The sequence below is a fragment of the Heterodontus francisci genome, chromosome 19 (genome assembly GCF_036365525.1).
Source record: "Heterodontus francisci isolate sHetFra1 chromosome 19, sHetFra1.hap1, whole genome shotgun sequence".
Taxonomy (NCBI): Eukaryota; Metazoa; Chordata; class Chondrichthyes; order Heterodontiformes; family Heterodontidae; genus Heterodontus; species Heterodontus francisci.
In genome coordinates this window covers 79,273,343-79,293,410 of record NC_090389.1, presented here as the reverse complement: position 1 = coordinate 79,293,410, position 20,068 = coordinate 79,273,343, and the positions used below count along the sequence as shown (strand labels likewise).

The 20,068-nt window shown below is 44.3% G+C and overlaps 1 protein-coding gene across 1 annotated transcript in view; it reads right to left on the bottom strand.

Annotated features, from left to right (window-relative positions):
• twf2 (twinfilin-2) overlaps positions 1 to 20,068 on the bottom strand; it is a 152,921-nt gene that overhangs the window by 91,103 nt on the left and 41,750 nt on the right. The window lies entirely within an intron of this gene.

The window sequence follows — 20,068 nt, the reverse complement described above, 5'->3', positions numbered from 1 at the left end:
AAAGGAGGCAACAGACTGCATGCATTGAGGTGAGTCTTCATTGGTTTTTCTCTGAGTGGCCATCAAGGTGGCTCGAAGCAGGTAAGTATGAGATTGTCTCGCCTCCTTGGCCCATCGTTCAATTTGACTGGTCTCTGGTGCAAGGGCTTCAACATCCAGTGTTGCCTGCTCATCTCCCTCCTCTGCGTCTTCCTTATCAGTGGAGGAGTGTTGCTCAGTCATGCCATTGTCATGCAAGGCCACCCAGTCTGCAGTGCTAGATTGTGCAGAGAACAGCAGACCACTACGATAAGTGAAACCATTGCTGGGACATTGTTTTTTATTCGTTAGTTCGCTTGTGGGATGTGGGTGTCGCTGGCTAGGCCAGCATTTACTGCTCATCCCTAATTGCCCTCGAGAAGGTGGTGGTGAGTTGCCTTCTTGAACTGCTGCAGTCCTTGGGGTGTAGGTACACCAACAGTGCTGTTAGAAAGGGAGTTCCAGGATTTTGACCCAGCGATAGTGAAGGAATATAGTTCCAAGTCAGGATGATATGTGGCTTGGAGGGAAACTTGCAGGTGGTGGAGTTCCCATGCATCTGCTGCCCTGGTCCTTCTAGGTGGTAGAGGTTGCGGGTTTGGAAGGTGGTGTCAAAGGAGCCTTGGTGAGTTGCTGCAGGGCTCCACCGGATCGATCTAGGCAATGGAATCTCATCTTCAGCAGCCCAATGGCCTGCTTGATGGTTGCTTGGGTGGAGCCATGGCAAGTGTTGTAACTCTCCTCCGCTGCATTGTGAGGGTTCTTCATGGGCGTCAGTAGTTAAGTCTTCAATGGGGAGCCTTTGTCCCCGAGAATCCACCCCTGAAGGCGAGTGGGGTGCCTGAAAGGCTGTGGCACCTCAGACTGTCAAAGTATGTCGGCATAGTGGCTGCTTCCCGTGAAGCTGGCACACGCCTGCAGGAAATGCTTTTGGTGGTCACAAACCAGTTGAACATTGATTGAATGGAAACTCTTCCTGTTGATGAAGGCGGCTGGCTGGTCCACTGGAGCCTTTCTGGCCACATGCATACAATCTATCAAACTTTGCACCTGGGGAAATCTAGCAATGGTCTGGAATCCGATGGCCCTCTCGGCCTAACTGCCAGGGTTGGTCCAGTAGTGTACATAGTCACCGGCCCTCTTGATCAGGGTATTGGTCACCTCCTTGGTGTAGCGGTGGACTGCTACCTGGGAAACCCCCACGCAAGTCCCCAGCGCATCCTTGAAATGATCCAGACGTGTAAAGGTTTAGTGTCACTGTGATCTTCAGGGTCACTGGCACAGGGGGACACCCAAATCCCATAGGTTGCAACTCATCCTGCAGCAGGGCACATAAGTCAGTCATGGCCTCCCTAGAGGGGTGTACTCTTTGCTGACAATGCCACTCAGACATTTGGAGGAAGCTAATTCGAGTTTGGTACACTCTTTGCTGCAGGTGAGCCCTTCTTGGCATGGCTGGTTGCAGCTGCTCTTGTGGTGGAACTTCATGGGCAGGCACAGCTGCCTCTTGGCCCTCCCTGTATCAGAGACGCCGCATCACACCACAGGGCTCCAAAAGGACAGGGTGTATGGGACAGTGAGCCTTGACAACAGCTTTTGCTACTTCTTCCAGCAGACTCCCTGATGGCCCTCGGTGCCCACACTTGCTGATAGCCAACCCTCACATGCAGCAGTACAAGCAACCAAACATCTCATCCAACAGTTTGGTCATCCGATACAACCACCCAAAGCCCCACCCTCCACCTTGCAGAGCACCGAAACCCAAGCCCCAACCTTGTAGAGCACCCGAGATCCTGAACCTCCTTGCAGAGCATCCGAGAACCTGACTCCCACCGCCCCCCACTGAATACCCAAACAATACCCAAACCCAAGCACCCCCCCACTCCCGCTCCCCAACTGCAGAGCACCCAAGAACCCGACCCCCCCTTGCAGAGCGCACAGTGCTGCAGGCCAACAATGGCCTCCGCACCTCCCTTTTCCCCTATGCAGTGCTGGACATGGCTGCCTACCTGTCGTGGCACTGAAGCCTTGCCTTGGTGCCACCAGCTTTTAACAGTCGGGAATCTGAAGGCACGAGTGCCGCCTGCCATCCACTTAGTTCCAAGCCCTCCACTGAATCACGATGAATTATGCAAATGTAGTAAAAATAAGTGCTCAGCAATTCAAAATACATTCCCATTGCGTCGGGGCGGCGGTTCCGCCTTGGTGCTTTGCTGCCATTGACTAAATTTGGAATCGACATTAAAACTCTGGATTTGCGGGTGGATGCTTCCGACATGATTCTCTGATCCCCAGGCCACCATTCCCGTTCCAAACAGCCACACTAAATCCAGCCCAGTATGTGCAGCTTCCCTAGTATAACCATGCAGTGTAATGGGGGAAGCTTCACTAATTATCCATGTGAATTTGATATGTCGAGTTCAGATTACATTGCAGGATCTCAGTACAAGCACACAGCAAAGCCCTTACCTACTAAGAAATTTACAGGAGATGTTCTGAAACATGAGCAACGGTTGGCATAATAATGATGCCTTAAATAATTCTACACATTAACTAAAAAGCAGCACAGCCTACAATGGAAGACTTTTCTGTTTTGAGGAAGGTTTAAACTGCAGAAAAGATTTTTAGGGGATTAACCTTTGTTTAAAAGTGATGAAATCTAACAACCTTTCATTGGAACAGTCTCTCTGTGCTATATCATTAGTCTGTTTAATAATGCCTTTTGTCAGCATTCTAAAGAGTAAATAATAGCTATGCAGTGAGTGTAGGAATCAAATTGGTGGAAAAAGGTATAGACAGACAATCTGGAGTTTTAATACCATTTTAATGGCTTATAGAAAAGTAAAATAGTTGTTTCATTTGTTGCTACATGTAATTTAGTGAATGTACTTGTTGTGGAAAGAAATATTGGTTACTTAGGTTGGGATTGTGAAGAATTTTTCCTGATTCAGATTTAGGCTGGTATCATGAGGGGTCTGAATAGTGAGAAACTGTTCCCACTGGCAGAAGGGTTGAGAACCAGATGACACCGATTTAAGGTGAATGGCATAAGAACAAAGGCGACATGAGGAATAAACGCAGCAAGTAGTTAGGATCTGGAATGCACTGCCTGACAGTGCAGTGGAGGCAGATTCAATTGTGGCTTTCAGAGAGAATTGGATACTTATCTAAAGAGAAAATATTTGCAGGAATACTTGGAAAAGGCAAGGGAGTGGGACTAGCTGAGTTGTTCTTGCAGAGAGCTGGCATGGACACGACAGGCTGAATGGTCATCTTCTGTGCTGTAACCAATCTGTGATTCTATTCTATAATTCTGTTTCTAATTGATCCTGCCCAACAACATGCGCTTAATTTCTATATTCTTCTGAAAGAGGGATTGGTTAGATGCTTATTTACAATAAAGTTGGATCTTTTACATACGTTCCTAGTGCATTATGAGAAGGCAGTGGCGTAGTGGTATTGTCACTGGACTAGTAACCCAGAGACCCAGGGTATTGCTCTGGGGACATGGGTTCGAATCCCACCACAGCAGAAGGTGGAATTTGAATTCAATTAATAAATCTGGAATTAAAAAGTTAGTCTAATGATGGCCATGAAACCATTGTCGATTGCTGAAAAAACCCATCTGGTTCACTAATGTCCTTTAGGGAAGGCAATCTGCTGTCCTTACCTGGTCTGGCCTACATGTGACTCCAGACCCACAGCAATGTGGTTGACTCTTACATGCCCTCTGAAATGGCCTAGCAAGCCACTCAGTTGTATCTAACCGCTACGAAGTCCAAATGGACTGCAGCGGTTCAAGGGCAATTAGGGATGGGCAATAAATGCTGGCCTAGCCAGTGATGCCCAAATCCCATGAATGAATTAAAAAAAAATTTTTTCAATATTGGTAACAATGGGTGATAGAGTCATAGAATTATACAGCACAGAAACAGGCCCTTCGGCCCACCCTGTCCATACTGGCCATCAAGCCTATCTATTCTAATTCCATTTTCCAGCACTTGGCCTGTAGCCTTGTATGCTATGGCGTTTCAAATGTTCATCTAAATACTTCTTAAATGTTGTAAGGGTTCCTGCCTCTACCACCCCTTCAGGTATGTGTATATATTATATTAATATAGTTTCCATATACTATGTTATGTGCAGTATACATCCTTGCTAGCCAAATTAAAAAGAACACTGTATTCACATATATTAATCAACAATTTAAATAAAGTACATTTAAGAACAAAAAAGTGAATGTATGGTATATGATAGAAGGCATCTCCTTTATGAAAAAATAAATCATTGAGTGGTGCCTTTGACTATTTTTACGACTAACTGATTATGTAAACTACCATCCCTATCTGTATTCTCCTTATATTCTTACATTTTTTTCCTGCACTTTATAGCTAACATTTTAACTTCTTAAGTGAAGGTTTTAGCTAACTGCATTGGGGTTTATTATTCTACATATAGTCAGAGACTGCAGAGCAATCCTGCACATTTTAGGAGTTACTGTATTGTGAGCTTGATGCTTGATCATCAGTGTCAGTTTGACTCATTGGTAGCATGCTCAACTCTCAAGTCCTAAGGTTGTTGGTTTAAGGCCCACTCTGGGATTTGAGCTCATAATCTAGGCTATCTTTCAGTGTAGTAATGAGGGAGACGGCATTGTTGCAAGTGCCATCTCGCAATCCAAACTGAGGGCCTCTCCAACTGTTCTGGTGCTGTAAATGATTCCATGGTACTTTTCCCAAGGTGTCCTGGCCAACATTCATCTCTCAACCATCACCAAAAACAAGTTATATTGCCCATTCACCTCACTAGGACCTGGCTGTATAGCAACAGTGTAATTCAATGGCTGTGAAAAACTTTGGACTTCCTGAAGACATGAAATGTTCTACTTGAATGCAAGTCTTTCATACATAATTGCAACTGTTTGAAACCTGCCTGCCAGTAACTCCATGACAAGCTATTAAAATACATGGTTATTGAACTGTATCCACCCACAAATTCCAAAATGCTTCCTTAAGAGAATTTTCAAGGCAGTTGACAAAATTCTAGGTAGTGAGGTGGAAGTTTCTTCACAAAGACACAAGAGGTTTGGCAACCCAAACTAGAATTCAATTATCATGTGGGATATAGAGGATACTTGATTGTTTTATTGACAAACCAATCAGTGCACTGTAAAGACTAATTTATTGTGTGACGCTCTCAGGAGATACTAAACATATTTTCTTTTTAATCACTAGATGTTGAATTTATTTTCATTAGTATATCAACCAGCTGCACTTTAGACAGTTTTGGGGCAATTTACATTTGCTGTGTTTGTGGACAGAAATCAGCGTTGATCCTGGCTCTACCCCACAGCAGTGCTTCCAGCACCTCCTTTTAGCAGTGCCCCTGGCACAGCCCAGTGGTTCCTACCTCCTGTTGCTGCTTCAAGCAATTGAACACCGACGTACACTGTGTAGGAATTAAGATCAGCCATGATCATATTGAATGGCGGAGCAGGCTCGATGGGCCATATGGCCTACTCCTGCTCCTATTTCTTGTGTTTTTGTATTCTCACAAAATTAGGAGTTTCCAACAGCATGCAGTGGCATTCAATCCCAGGAGTAGCAGGTGTTGGATATGGCACTAGTTTGAAGGTTTCTGGCCTGAACTGGGTGGGTGGGAGAAATTCCCAGCATGAACTGGGAGGAGGGGTGAAGAGAAAAGCAGGAGTTTTGGGGGGTGTTGGTTAAAAGAATGCCAGCTTGACTTGGGGGAGGAAGAATAGAAAGAAATGCCAGCATGAACTGGAGAGAAGAGTGCCAACTTGAAATGAGGGGTAAGAAGAGGGTCAATATGAACTGATTGGTGAAAAGGCAGAATAAGCATGAACGAGGTAAAGGGGAAGAAAACTGTATTCCTATTACTCTGACAATTGTACAAATAATTTTAAAATAACTAGCAGGATAGTCCCAATATATATCCACCATTTCTGCCATAATCCTCTGCTATAAAAGTGATGGAATGTTGGGTATACTATTTTTGGCAGTATAAGTTATGACAGATTTGTGTCCCACTGCACCAAATAGAAGATTTTCTTATTGTGTAGATGATGCTTTATATTCACAAAGACTGTGGCAACCACTCCTATGAATGCTGTGGTGTACAAGTGTGTTTGTGATAGGTAAGCTGCCTCACTTAGCAAATAATGGCAGCTCATAACGCATTTTAAGAAATAGTTGATATGGTTCCCGAGCTACCAGTAAGAGGTGGAACCTTTGGGACTAAAAGGTCTTTCCCTACTTCGAGCTATTTGCATCCACTTATAGGTTTATAATATATGAGCTGTTTAGAGAAGTGAAAAGGGGTAAATCTGGCAGTCAGCCCAAAGTCAGTGATGGGGAACCTTTGAGAGAGACAATAATGTGGGACAAAATTAGTTGGCATTTGAAAAGGTATGGGCTAATAAATTTGACTAACTTGATTCAGTTCTTTGATGAAGTGGCAGTGTGGTTGATGTTGTGTCTGTGGACTTTCTAAAGGCATTTGACCAAGTACCACATACTATACTTGGTAGCAAAATTAAAGCCCTTGGATAAAGGCACAGTGGCAGCATGGATACAAAATTGACTAATGGACAGAAAACAGAGCAGTGCTGAACAGTTGTTTTTCAGACTGGAGAAAAGTATGCAGTGGTATTCCACAGGGGTCAGTATTAGGACCACTGTTCTTTTTGATATATATTAATGAGCTGGATTTGGGTGTACAGGGAATAATTTAAAAGTCTGCAAATGATATGAAAGTCGAAAATGTAGTCAAGAACAATAAGGATAGTAACAGACTTCAGGAGGACATAAACAGACTGGCGAAATGGGCAGACATGTGGCAAATTAAATGTAACACAGAGAAGTGTGAAGAGATACATTTTAGGAGGAAGAATGAGGAAAGGCAATATGAACTAAATGGTACAATTTTAAAGGGGGTGCAGGGAGAGAGACCTGGGAGTGAATGTACACAAATCTTTGAATGTGGCAGGACAAGTTGAGAAGGCTAATACAAAAGCATCTGGAATTCTTGACTTTAATGATAGAGGAATAGAGTACAAAAGCAAGGAAGTTATGCTAAACCTTTTAAAAATTAGTCGCTGGGCCTCAGTTGAAGTTGTGTGTTCAAATCTGGGCACCACACTTTAGGGAGGATGTCAAGACCTCAAGAGGGTGCAGAAGAGATTTACTAGGATGGGGTTCTTCAGTTATGTGGAGAGACTGGAGAAGTTGGAGTTGTTCTCCTTACAGCAGAGAAGGTTAACTGGAGATTTGACAGAGGTATTCAAAATCATGACTAAATAAGGAGAAACTATTTCCAGTGGCAGATACAGTGAGTTGTTGTGATCTGGAAGGCACTGCCTAAAAGTGTGGTGAAAGCAGATTCAATAGTTATGCTTGAAAGGGGAACTGGATAAATTATAGAAGGGAAAAAAATTACAGGGCTCCAGGGAAAGAGCAGGGGAATAGGATTAATTGGATAGCTCCATCAAAGAGGCTTAACAGGCTGAATGGCCTCTTTCTGTGCTGTATCATTCTACAATTCTATCAGATTGCTTGAGTATCAATTGCCGTCAATTTTTAAGAGTCAGTGACTGCTTGCAAGGCGAAGTAACTGATCTCATGTTCACCTCCTTGTTTTGAGATTTGGCATGTTGGCAGCACTGCATCATAAACAGACATCAAAGTGAATTCTGTTTCACAGTCCTAGGTCTAGACAGGCCATATTTCAAAATTATAGGAAATAAATTCCACTTAGTAACAAGAGCTTGCTTGGGAAAGCTGTTGTCAGCTTGCTGGAAGCATGAGAATTAAACTCAATCTCCTAAAAAGGTATCTCCAAGATTCCTGAACTTTTACACCTTCATAGATTATCACAGTGTCATGTACGTGTACACAATTCAAATAAATGACTCAATAGATTTTTGCCAGTAGGTGCTGTGAACACTCAGTTAAGTTAAAAAGCAAATGGGATCCTTGGTTTTATAAATAAAGGCATAGAATACAAAAGCAAAAAAGTTATACTAAACCTTTATACAATCACAAATTAGGGTCCAGCTAGAGTATTTTATTCAGTTCTAAGCACCACACTTTAGGAAGGATGTCAAGGCCTTGGAGAGTGTGCTGAGGGATACCAGGGATGAGGAAATTCAGTTACATGGAGAGACTAGAGAAGTTGGAACTTTTCTCCTTAGAGCAGAGAATGTTAAGGAGTCATTTAATAGAGGCGTTCAAAATCATTAAGAATTTTGATAGAGAAAATATTTGGCATAAGATTCAGGAAACAGAGGACTCAAATTTAAAGTAATTGGCAAAAGAGCCAATAGAAAGTTATTATGATCTAGAATGCACTGCCTGAAAAGACGGTGGAAGCAACAATTTTCAAAAGGGAATTGGATACTAACTGTTAGGGGAGAAAAGTGGAGAATGGCTATGGAGAAAGAATGTGGACGTAGGACTAATTGATTAGCTCTTTCAAAGAGTTGGCATGATTGGCCTGCTTTTGTGCTGTGAGATTCTATGATTCTATATAATTCTGTATACTTTTAAGAGTTGTTCATTTACTCCGTAGAGACTGGATTGAGTTTGGGACAAGTAGCCCGATCTTAATGGGATTGCCCCAGAGGGACAACATTTCCCCAGTATCTGGCCAGTCCATGCACCAGAAAGTATTAATATTTCTGGGAAGTGCACATCCTGATATGAATATTGTTTGACTTTCTGTTGAAATCCTTCAGGAAAGTTGCACCAAGCATTTATACAATACATACGAGAGAAACTTTAATTTGTGACCAGACAGCAAAGAGACAGAATTTTATCCTTGAAATCCAATTAGAATAACTACCCATTGTTTGTGTGTTCAATTCCTTAGATCCTGCTACATACCTACAAATTTGGATCATTGGCACAAGTATAAACAAGGTACAAGAGTTTAGAGAAAGAATTAACATTACATTTGACCTTGAGCGTATATTTTTTTGAAAATGGCACTGATTTCCTAGAACAAATTGTACAAAGAAACAAACAGCCTGTTCTCATTAGAATTTTCCTATCTCAGACATAGCTGGAATCATGCCCTACTTAAAAGTAATCTTAGAAGGCGAAACTGTTGAATTAGCAAGTCACAAACAAGCTGACTTTGAAATTTTGAAATCAACTGAGTTGTAGTCCTTAATGTGCAGCCAACTACCACAGATGTCTTCGAAACTACAGTGAACAGGTATAAAGGAAACCAGCTTTTCGTTGCATTTCATTTTCCTGAAATGTACTGACCCAAATTCAACATTCACATACATTGATGTTAACTGCTCACACACAGTAACATTTTCCAATGCTTACTTCAGGTACATGACCAAGACAAACAGGCTCAACTAATGAAATCACATAGGAGTGGAACCAAATTCTGGTATCACAACCCAGTATAAACAAGGTAAAACCTTTCCCAAAAAATTGTTGTACAGTTGAATTTAGTGAGTCAATATCTCATATCAAGAAATTTCATATTTGGATCAGGATTTCCATAAATCCCAAATAAAAACAGTCAACTTGTAAACCATATCGCAATGGGTTAAGAACAGAAACACTGAACAAAAACAGAAAAACAACAACTTGTAAAATGTATTGCTCCTTCTAAGTGAAATGTAACAATTCTTTACTGTGTAGAAAATTAAAAATTGAATGGGGAAAAATGGGAAGAGGCATGGGTCATTGTAATTTAATGCTTACATCAGGTACATATGTAGAATCAACATCACTCAAATATTCTGCCTTAATGCTGCTCCTTCTCGCTTCTCCTTGAACAGGAGAGAAATGATCGATTCCACATACATGTCCATTATGTTGCTATAATAAAAATGAAAAATACTGCAGATGATGGAAAACTGAAATTTAAACAGAAAATATGGTAAATATCCAGCAGTTCTGGTAGCATCAGTGGAGAAAAACAAGAGTTAACATTTCAGGTCTGTGATCTTTCATCAGAACTGAGAAAAATTAGAAATGCAATAGGTTTTGAACAAGTCAAAGGGGGGAGGGTGTGACGAACAACAAAAGGGAAGGCCTGTGATAGGGTGGAGGGCAGGAGAGATTAAATGACAAAAGGAATGATGGTGCAAGGTCAAAAGGAGTGGTAATGGTACAAGTAGGAAAAAAGGATGTGTCTCAAGGAGGTCTGAATGGCAGGATCCCGAACAACTGCCATCCGAAAGCAAAGTAAAGGAAATGAGAGAGAAATGAGGGGAAAAGAGCTAAACCAGCAAAGAAAAGCAAAACAAAATAGGGCCAGAGGTTACAATCTAAAATTGTTGAACTCAATATGGAGTTCAGAAGGCTGTAAAGTGCCAAGTCGAAAGATGAGGTGCTGTTCGTCAAGGTTGCATTGAGCTTCATTGGAAGACTTCAGCAGGCCAACGACAGAAAGGTCAAATAAGGAGCAAGGTGGAGAATTAAAATGACAGGCGACCAGAAGCTTGGGGTCATGCTTGCGGACTGAACGGAGGTGTTCCGCAAAGTGGTTGCCCAGTCTGTGTTTGGTCTCCCCAGTGTAGAAAAGACCATATCATGAGCAGCGAATACAGTATACTAAATTGAAAGTACAAGTAAATTGCTGTTTTACCTAGAAGGAATGTTCGGGGCCTTGGACAGTAAGAAGGGAAGAGGTAAAAGGGCAGGTGTTGCATCTTCTACACTTGCATGAAAAGGGAGGGGGTGTTGGTGTGGCTGAGGAATGGACTAGGGTATCACAGAGGGAGCACTCCCTTCAGAATGCTGAAAGGAGAGGGGAGGGGAAGACGCGTTTAGTGGTGGCATCAAGCAGATGGTGATGGACATGGAGGATGATCCGTTGAATATGGGGGTTGGTGGGATGGAAGTTGAGGACAAGGGGAACCCTATTGTAGTTCTGGGAGGGAGGGGAGAGCAGAGTGTGTGAAATAGAACAGACATTGTTGATGGCCCAACTAACCATGATGGGGGAGAATCTTGGGTTGAGGAAAAAGGAATACTTATCAGAAGCACTAATATGGAAGGTTGTATTGTCCAAACAGGTGTGATCGAGATGGACAAATTGGGAGAATGAAATTGAGGCTTTACAGGAAGCATGGTGTGAGAAAGTGCAGTCAAGATAGCTGTGGGCATCCCAGGGCTTACAGTGAATATTGGTTGATAGCCTATCCCCAGAAATGGAGACAGGGAAGTCAAGGAAGGAGACGGAAGAGTCAGTGTTGGACCACATGAAGGCAAGAGAAAGGTGGAAATTGGAAGCAAAGTTGTTGAAATTTTCCAATTCCAATGACAATGATACAGTCATTAATGTACTGGAAAAAGAGGTGAGGGAGGGGGTCTGAGCAGACTCGAACAAAGAATATTCCACATATCCTATGAAAAGGCAGGCGTAGCAAGGACTCATGCGGGTACCCAAAGCAACACCCTTTATTTGGAGGAAGTGAGTGGAGTTAAAGGGGAAGTTGTTGAATGTGAGAACATGTTCAGCCAGGCAGAGGAGGGGAACTGGTTGGGCCTCCATTCAAGTAAGAAGTGGAGAGCCCTCAGACCGTCCTGGTGGGAATGGAGGTGTAGAGGGACTGGATGTCTGTGGTGAAAAGGAAACTGTTAGGGCCAGTAAACTGGAATCTGTTAAAGTGATGGAGGGCATTGGAAGAGACAAGGATGTAAGTGGGGAGAGACCGGACAAGGGGAGAAAAAAAGTCAAAATAGGAAGAAATCAGTTCAGTGGGCAAGGAACACGTGGAAATGATGGGTCAACAGGGCAGGACAGTCCCGTTTGTGGATTTTGGGTAGGAGGTAAAAACGGGCTGTTCGGGGTTGGGGGACTATGAGAGTGGAGGTTGTGGAGGGAAGATCTCCAGGGGAAATGAGGTCAGTGACAGTCCTGGAAAGAATGGCTTGATGGTCAATGCGGGGTCCAGGGGAAGGCAGGAGGAAGTGTCAGAGAGTTAGCGTTTGGCATAGAGTCAGAGAGTCTTACAGCACAGAAACTGGCCCTTCGGCCCATCGTGCCCATGCTGGCCATCAAGCACCTATCTATTCTAATCCCATTTTCCAGCACTTGGCCCGTAGCCTTGTATGCTGTGGCGTTTCAAGTGCTCATCTAGATACTTCTTAAATGTTGTGAGGGTTCCTGCCTCTACCACCCCTTCAGACAGTGTGTTCCAGATTCCAAACACCCTCTGGGTGAAAAATGTTTTCCACAAATGCCCTCTAAACCTCCTGCCCCTTACCTTAAATCTATACCCCTAGGTTATTGACACCTCCGCTAAGGGAAAAAGTTTCTTCCTATCTACCCTATCTATGCCCCTCATAATTTTGTATACCTCAATCAGGTCCCCCCTCAGCCTTCTCTGCCTAAGGAAAACAACCCTAGCCTATTCAGTCTCTCTTCATAGCTGAAATGCTCCAGCTCAGGCAACATCCTGGTAGAGGTCTGCTCAGGTCGGGAAAAAAGAACCCGACCCGAACCCCAGCAAACCACAGCGGACCAGAGCCAGACCCGGCCCGAGTCGGGGCGGCACAGTGGTGCAGTGGTTAGCACCGCAGCCTCACAGCTCCAGCGACCCGGGTTCGGTTCTGGGTACTGCCTGTGCGGAGTTTGCAAGTTCTCCCTGTGACCGCGTGGGTTTCCTCCAGGTTCTCCGGTTTCCTCCCACATGCCAAAGACTTGTGGGTTGACAGGTAAATTGGCCATTGTAAAAATTGCCCCTAGTGTAGGTAGGTGATAGGAAAATTGAGGGAAGGTGGGGATGTGAGAGGGAAAATGGGATTAATGTAGGATTAGTATAAATGGGTGGTTGATGGTCGGCACGGACTCGGTGGGCTGAAGGGCCTGTTTTGGTACTGTATCTCTCTATGATTCGGAGTCACTCCGATTTTGCCCCGAGCCTGACCCGACCCCGCCCCCACCATCCCTTTACTTACCTTCCGACTGGGAAGCTCCAGGAAGCTGCAGCGCATGTGTGATGACGTTATAGTGATGTCACTCGCTCACTGCGCAGACTCAGTTTCGTCCCGGACTCCCAGCTTAGCTAAGTTTTTTATTTTTAATACTTACCAGCAGAGCAGTTACCGTGTGTGTCCGGCTCAACCCGACCCGACTTGACCTGGACTCGGCCCGACCCAACCTGAACCCGAAAGCCTGACCCTGTAGATGGGCCCGACCCGACCCGTGTCGTCAGGTCCAGTCCGGGTAGCAGGCCTCTACATCCTGGTGTATCTCCTCTGCACCCTCTCCAGTGCAATCACATCCTTCCTACAGTATGGTGCCCAGAACTGTACACAGTACTCCAGCTGTGGCCTAACTAGCGTTTTATACAGCTCCATCATAACTTCTCTGTTCTTATATTCAATTCTTCGGTTAATAAAGGCAAGTATCCCATATGCCTTCCTAACCACCTTACCTGTGTTGCTGCCTTCAGTGATCTATGGACAAGTACATCAAGGTCCCTCTGACCCTCTGTACTTCCTAGGGTCCTACCATCCATTGCATATTCCCTTGCCTTGTCAGTCCTCCCAAAATGCATCACCTCACACTTCTCAGGATTAATTTTCATTTGCCACTGCTCTACCCAAATTACCAGTCCATCTGTATCGTCCTGTCATCTAAGGCGTTCCTCCTCACTATTTACGACACCATCAATTTTCGTGTCATCTGCGAACTTACTGATCATACCTCCTATATTCACGTCTAAATCACTAATGTACATTACAAATAGCAAGGGTCCCAGCACTGATCCCTGCAGTACACCACTGGTCACAGGCTTCCAAATGCAAAAATAACCCTCTACCATCAACCTCTGCCTCCTGCCACTAAGCCAATTTTGGATCCAATTTGCCAAATTGCCCTGGATCCCATGGGCTCTTACCTTCTTGACCAATCTCCCACGAGGGATCTTATCAAAAGCTTTATTGAAGTCCATGTAGGCTACATTAACTGCTTTACTCTCATCTACACATCTAGTCACCTCCTCGAAAAATTCAATCAAATGTGTTAGACATGACAAAGCCATGCTGACTATCCCTGATTAATCCCTGCCTCTCCAAGTGAAATTAATCCTGTCCCTCAGAAGTTTTTCCAATAGTTTCCCAACCACTGAAGTTAGACTCACTGGCCTATAATTACCTGGTTTATCCCCAATACCCTTCTTGAATAATGGTACCACATTCGCTGTCCTCCAGTCCTCTGGCACTTCTCCTGTGGCCAGAGAGGATTTGAAAATTTGTGTCAGAGCCCCTGCAATCTCCTCTCTTGCCTCACATAGCAGCCTGGGATACATCTCATCTGGGCTTGGGGATTTATCCACTTTTAAGCTTGCTAAAAACGTTAATGCTGCCTCCCTTTCAATGCTAATTTGTTCAAGTATATCACAATCCCCCTCCCTGATCTCTACACCTACATCGTCCTTCTCCATAGTGAACACAGATGACAAGTAATCATTTAAAACCTCACCTACCTCCTACACATACACATCGCCACTTTGGTCCCTAATGGGCCCTACTCTTTCCCTGGTTATCTTCTTGCCCTTAATATACTTCTAAAACGCCTTGGGATTTCTTTTATTTTGCCCGCCAGTGTTTTTTCATACCGCCTCTTCATTCTCCTAATTACTTTTTTTTTTTTTTTTTTTTTTTTTTGAGTACCCCCCCTACACTTCCTTTACTCCTCTAGGGCCTCCGCTGTTTTCAGCCCTCTAAATCTGCCATAATCCTTTTTTTCCCTTATCCAATCCTCTATATGCCTGGACATCCAGGGTTCTCTGAACTTGTTGGTCCTGCCCTTCACCTTTATGGGAACATGTTGGTGCTGAATTCTCACTATTTCCTTTTTGAATGACTCCCACTGGTCTGATGTAGACTTTCCTGCAAGTAGCTGCTACCAGTCCATTTTGGCCAGATTCTGGTTTATCATATTGAAATCTGACTTCCCCCAATTCAGTACCTTTATTTCAGGTCCATCTTTGTCCTTTTCCATAACGACCTTAAATCTTAGAGTTATGGTCACTATCCCCAAAATGCTCTCCCACTGACACTCCTACTACTTGTCCGGTTTCATTCCCTGAGATTAGGTCCAGTACCGCCCCTTCTCTTGTAGGATATTCTACGTGTTGGCTCAAAAAGCTCTCCTGTATGTATTTTAAGAATTCCGCCCCCTTTAAGCCTTTTGCACTAAGACTATCCCAGTTGATATTGGGCAAGTTAAATCCCTTACTATTATTACCCTATTATTTTACACCTGTCTGAGATTTGCCTACATATCTGCTCCTCTATCTCTCCCTGACTGTTTGGAGGCCTGTAGTACACTCCCAGCAAAGCGATTGCCCCTTTTTGTTTTTAAGTTCTACCCATATGACCTCATGTGAGAAACCTTCTAAGATATCATCCCACCTTCACCAGAAACAGACCTAGTGATCCAGGAAACTAAAGTCCTCCCTCCTGCACCATCTCTTCAGCCACGCATTCACCTGCTCTATCCTCCTATTCCTATACTCACTAGTACATGGCACTGGGAGTAATCCAGAGATTACAACCTTTGAGGTCCTAACATCTGCTAGGTAGAAGTCGGTATGTCAGACAACAACAGCACCACCCTTGTCAGCAGGTCTGATGACAAGATTAAGGTTGAACATGAGAAAATGGAGCACAGAAGGTTTAGAGAGAGATAGATTAGAGTGAGTGAGAAGAGAAGAGAAATTGAAACAGCCGATGTCACGCTGGTAATTTTCAATGAAAAGATGTAGAGAGGGTATGAGGCCAAAAGGAGGGCGAATACTGGAGACAAGTAAAAGGGTCCACTGTGCGGGGGGAAGACTCCAAAGAAGTGGGCGCGGAGGTGAAGGCGATAGATGAAGAGCTCAGCATCATGCCGAGCTCAAATTCATTGAGGTGGGGGCATAAAGCGGAGGCCTTAGCCAAGGACAGATTGTTCAAGACCAAACACGGGTGAGACTGGAAGAAGGGATGAGATCAGAGCGAAGTGACGGGAAAGGAGGGATGTTGGTACCCATGCATTGTTGAAGCTTGCAATCCTACACTCCTGAAAAGGAAGAAAAAAAAGTTTCTGCTAAAGCGCTCAATGAGAGGAAGGATGAAATGAAACTGTGAACCAAGACAGCTTTGAGAGAAAGCTAGTTGATGCTGCTGAAGAGAGAGGTTGACAGTGTATATGTGGCAGCGCATGGGTTGAGTGTGGAACTCAGGGCGTGGCAAGAACAGCGGCTCGATGAATGCTGAATGTCCAGGAGATATCTGTAATTGTGGGCGAATTTAAAACATGTAGAGTGGAATTTCAGTTAGATTCCACGTAGAATAAGTGAGAACCAGAGACAGTTGCAAAGGAAGGACATGTGGCTGTGAAAATGAGTTTCCGCAGATACCCGCTCAAACATAGGGTGGCGTTTTATGCTCTCCCTTACGGCAGGTTTGGAGGTGGGGAGAATATAAAAATCGGGTGGGATGGTGGCGGGGGCAAACCTGCCTCCGCTGAAATTTAGTCCAGGGCTATAAGGCCTGTGAAAGGCCTTCCCACCCTGCCATCAAATGAGACCCTTAACCCCAAATTAAAGGCCTCTTCCCGCCACAGCCGCAATTACCTGTGCGGTAATTGCGCACAGGGTGCTTCCCGGCTCTGGGGCAGTTGTTGCTGATCCCCCACCCTCCCCGATGACCCCACACCACCCACCCTGACCTACCTTAAGCCTGCACCACTCTTGGTGTCTGATCATTGCAGCTACAGAAGCAGCCACCACCTCCAAAGGCTTCTGACTGGGCAGCAGCTTTGCAAGGTGGGGACTTCTGGCAACGGGGTCCTAAATCCTATGGAAGGCCCGCGGCTGTCCAGTTAAGTGCCTGATTGGCAGCAAATTTAGTGGGCCTTCCGTAGAAGGGGGGTGCGGGGATCTCGGTGATGGTTTTCCCCCGAGGTTGAGAACCCGCTAAGAGCATAAAATTCCCTCCATGGAGTCACTTACAGCACAGAAGGCAACCATTTGGACCATCGAGTCCATGCCGACTCTTCACGGAACTATGCAGTCAGTTCCACTCCCCGGCTTGATCCCTATCACCCTGCAAGTCTATTTCTCTCAGGTGGCCATCCAACATCCTCTTGAAGTCATTGATCATCTCCGCTTCCACCACTCTTGTGGGCAGTGAATTCCAAGTCATTACCACATGCTGTATAAAAAAGTGCTTCTTTGTATTCCCCCTGTATCTTTTGCCTACAACTTTCAATCTGTACCCTCCCTAGTCCTTGTACCATTTGTTAATGGGAACAGTTTCTCCTTGTCTAACTTATCTAAGCTTGTCATAATCTTGTACACTTCTATTAAATCACCCCTCAATCTCCTTTGTTCTAAGGAAAGCAAACCCAGCTTTTCTAACCTAAATTTGTAACTAAAATTCCCCATCCCTGGACCCATTCTGGTAAATCTTCTCTGTATCCTCACAAGGGCCCTCACATCCTTCCTAAAGTGCAAATATTCCAGTTGGGATCTAACCAGAGCTTTATAAAGGTTCAGCATAACTTCCCCGCTTTTGTACAATCCTTCTATTTACAAAGCCCATGATCCCATATGCTTTACTAATCACTCGCTCAATATGTCCTGCCACCTTCATTGATCGATGCACATGCACCCCCAGGTCCCTCTGCTCATTCACACTCTTTAGAACAGTGCCATTAAGTATATATTGCCTCATCCTATTCTTTCTGCCAAAATACATCACCTCACACTTGTCAGTATTAAATTCCATCTGCTAGCCTATCTATGTCCTGTTGCAGGCGGTTCATATCATCCTCACTGTTTGCTGCACCACCAAGTTTGGTGTCATCAGCAAATTTTGAGATTCTACTCTGTATTTCAAGATCCATGTCATTTATATATAGCAAACAAACAGTGATCCCAGCACTGACCCTTGGGGAATATCACCGTCTATCATCCTCCAGTCTGAAAAGCAACCATTTACTACAAGAAGGGAAATAGAAACCAATGAAGGTGAACAAAGTAGAAGAGACAAATGGAAATCCCATTGGGCAGAAAAGAGCAGAATTTCTTAAGGTGGGCATTCCTGAAAGAGAAGTGGCAGTTCCATTGTGTCGCTCCTCGGTTGAGATATCAAGCTGCATCAGTGGTGTGTGAAGGAATTCACTCTCTAAACAGTTTTCCCTTCATTCCACTCAGATGATACAGCAGTGACCAACAAGCTCAGTTCTTAGGGTAAAGTTGAATGAAACAATAGCACTTTGCATTCATATAGTGTCTTTTACATAGTAAAACATTCCTTCACAAGAGCATTATGCAACCAAATTTGCCACGTAGCCACATAAGGAGATATTTGGGAAGGTGACCAAAGGCTTGATCAAAGAAGAGGTTTTAAGGAGAAGCTTAAAAAAGGAGAAAGAGGTAGAGAGATTTAGAGAGGGAACTCCAGAGCTTAGGGCCTAGGCAGCTGAAGGTATGGCCAGCAATGGTGGAGCAATTAAGATCTAAGAATCAAGAGGCCAGGATTGGAGGAGTGCAGAGATCTTGGAGGGTTTTAGATCTGGAAGAAGTTACAGAGCTAGGGATGGGCAAGGCCATGCATGGATGGATTTGAAAACAAGGATGAGAATTTTAAAATCGAGGCCATGAGCCAGTGAATGGGACTTGGAGTGTGTTAGGATTTGGGCTGCAGAATTTTAGAAGATAAGATGCCAGCCAGGACAGCACTGGAATAGTTAGGTCTAGAGGTAATAGATGCATGGAAGAGGGTTACAGCAGCTGATGAGCTGCAACAGTGGTGAAAATGAGCAATCTTATGGAGGTGAAAGTAGGCAGTCTTGGTGATGGAGCAGATGTGGGGCCAGAAGCTCATCTCAGGGTCAAATAGGACAAAAGGTTTCTGAACTGTCTTGTTCAGCCTCCAATAATTGCCAGAGAGAAAAGCGTTCAGTCAGTGACTAGGGAATGGAGTTTGTGGTGGGAACTGAAGACAATGGCTTCATTTATCCCAATATTTAATTGGAGAAAATCCAGTACTGATTGTCAGACGAACAATGGGACAAATCAGAGGCAGTGGTGGGGTCAACAGCAGTGGTGATGAGGGAGAGCTCGGTGTCATCAAAGTACATGCGGAACCCGATGTGTTTTTGCATGATGTCGTTTAGGGACATGTAAATGAGAAATGTGGGGGCAGGGGGGGGCATTGATAGATCATTGGGAGACTCAGGAGGCAATGGTGCTGGAGTGGAATGAGATGTCATTAAAGGTGGTTCTCTGGCTACAACTGGATAGAAATAGAACCAGGCAAGGGCAGTCCTATACAGCTGGACAATGGAGGAAAGCTGGATTCTAATGAAAGGTCACAGACCTGAATTGTTAACTTTGCTTCTCTCTCCACAGATGCTGCCTGACCTGTTGAGTGTTTCCAGCACTTTCTGTTTTTATTTCAGATTTCCAGCATCTGCAGTATTTTCCTTTTATTATATGGAGGAGAGACATTGGAGGAGGATGGTGTGGTCAACTGTGTCAAAGGTTGCAGACAGGTCAAGAATCATGATGAGGTATAGTTTACCATGGCCACAGTCAGATAAGGTGCCATTTGTGATGTTGATAATGGCGTGGCAGGGCAGAAAGCTAATTAGAGTGGTTGAAACATGGCATTGCGGGAAAGATGGGCATGGATTTAGAAGCAAGACTGCAACTGAAATCTGAATTTCCCTGTTACAAGTCCAAGACCATTATGGAATATTGTAGTTACAATCTAGATTTTAAAAAATTTGAAGAACTTTATAATATATTGTCAGGTCCATCAACTGAATCGTTGGGCCGTATTTTGTGCTCATCTCAACGGTGGATTTTGTGACCGGGGTGGGGGGGGGGGCTGGAGAATCAGGGCAGAATTGCCTGCTACGGAACCCGAAGCCAGGAATCCCAGTTGCGATTCTCCCAGGGGTGGGATAGGCAAATGACGGCCTTCTTGCCCAGAGGTCAAAGAAGGGCCTTTTCCCACCGCAGCGCAGGGAGGATGCCTTGGAAAACAAGGTG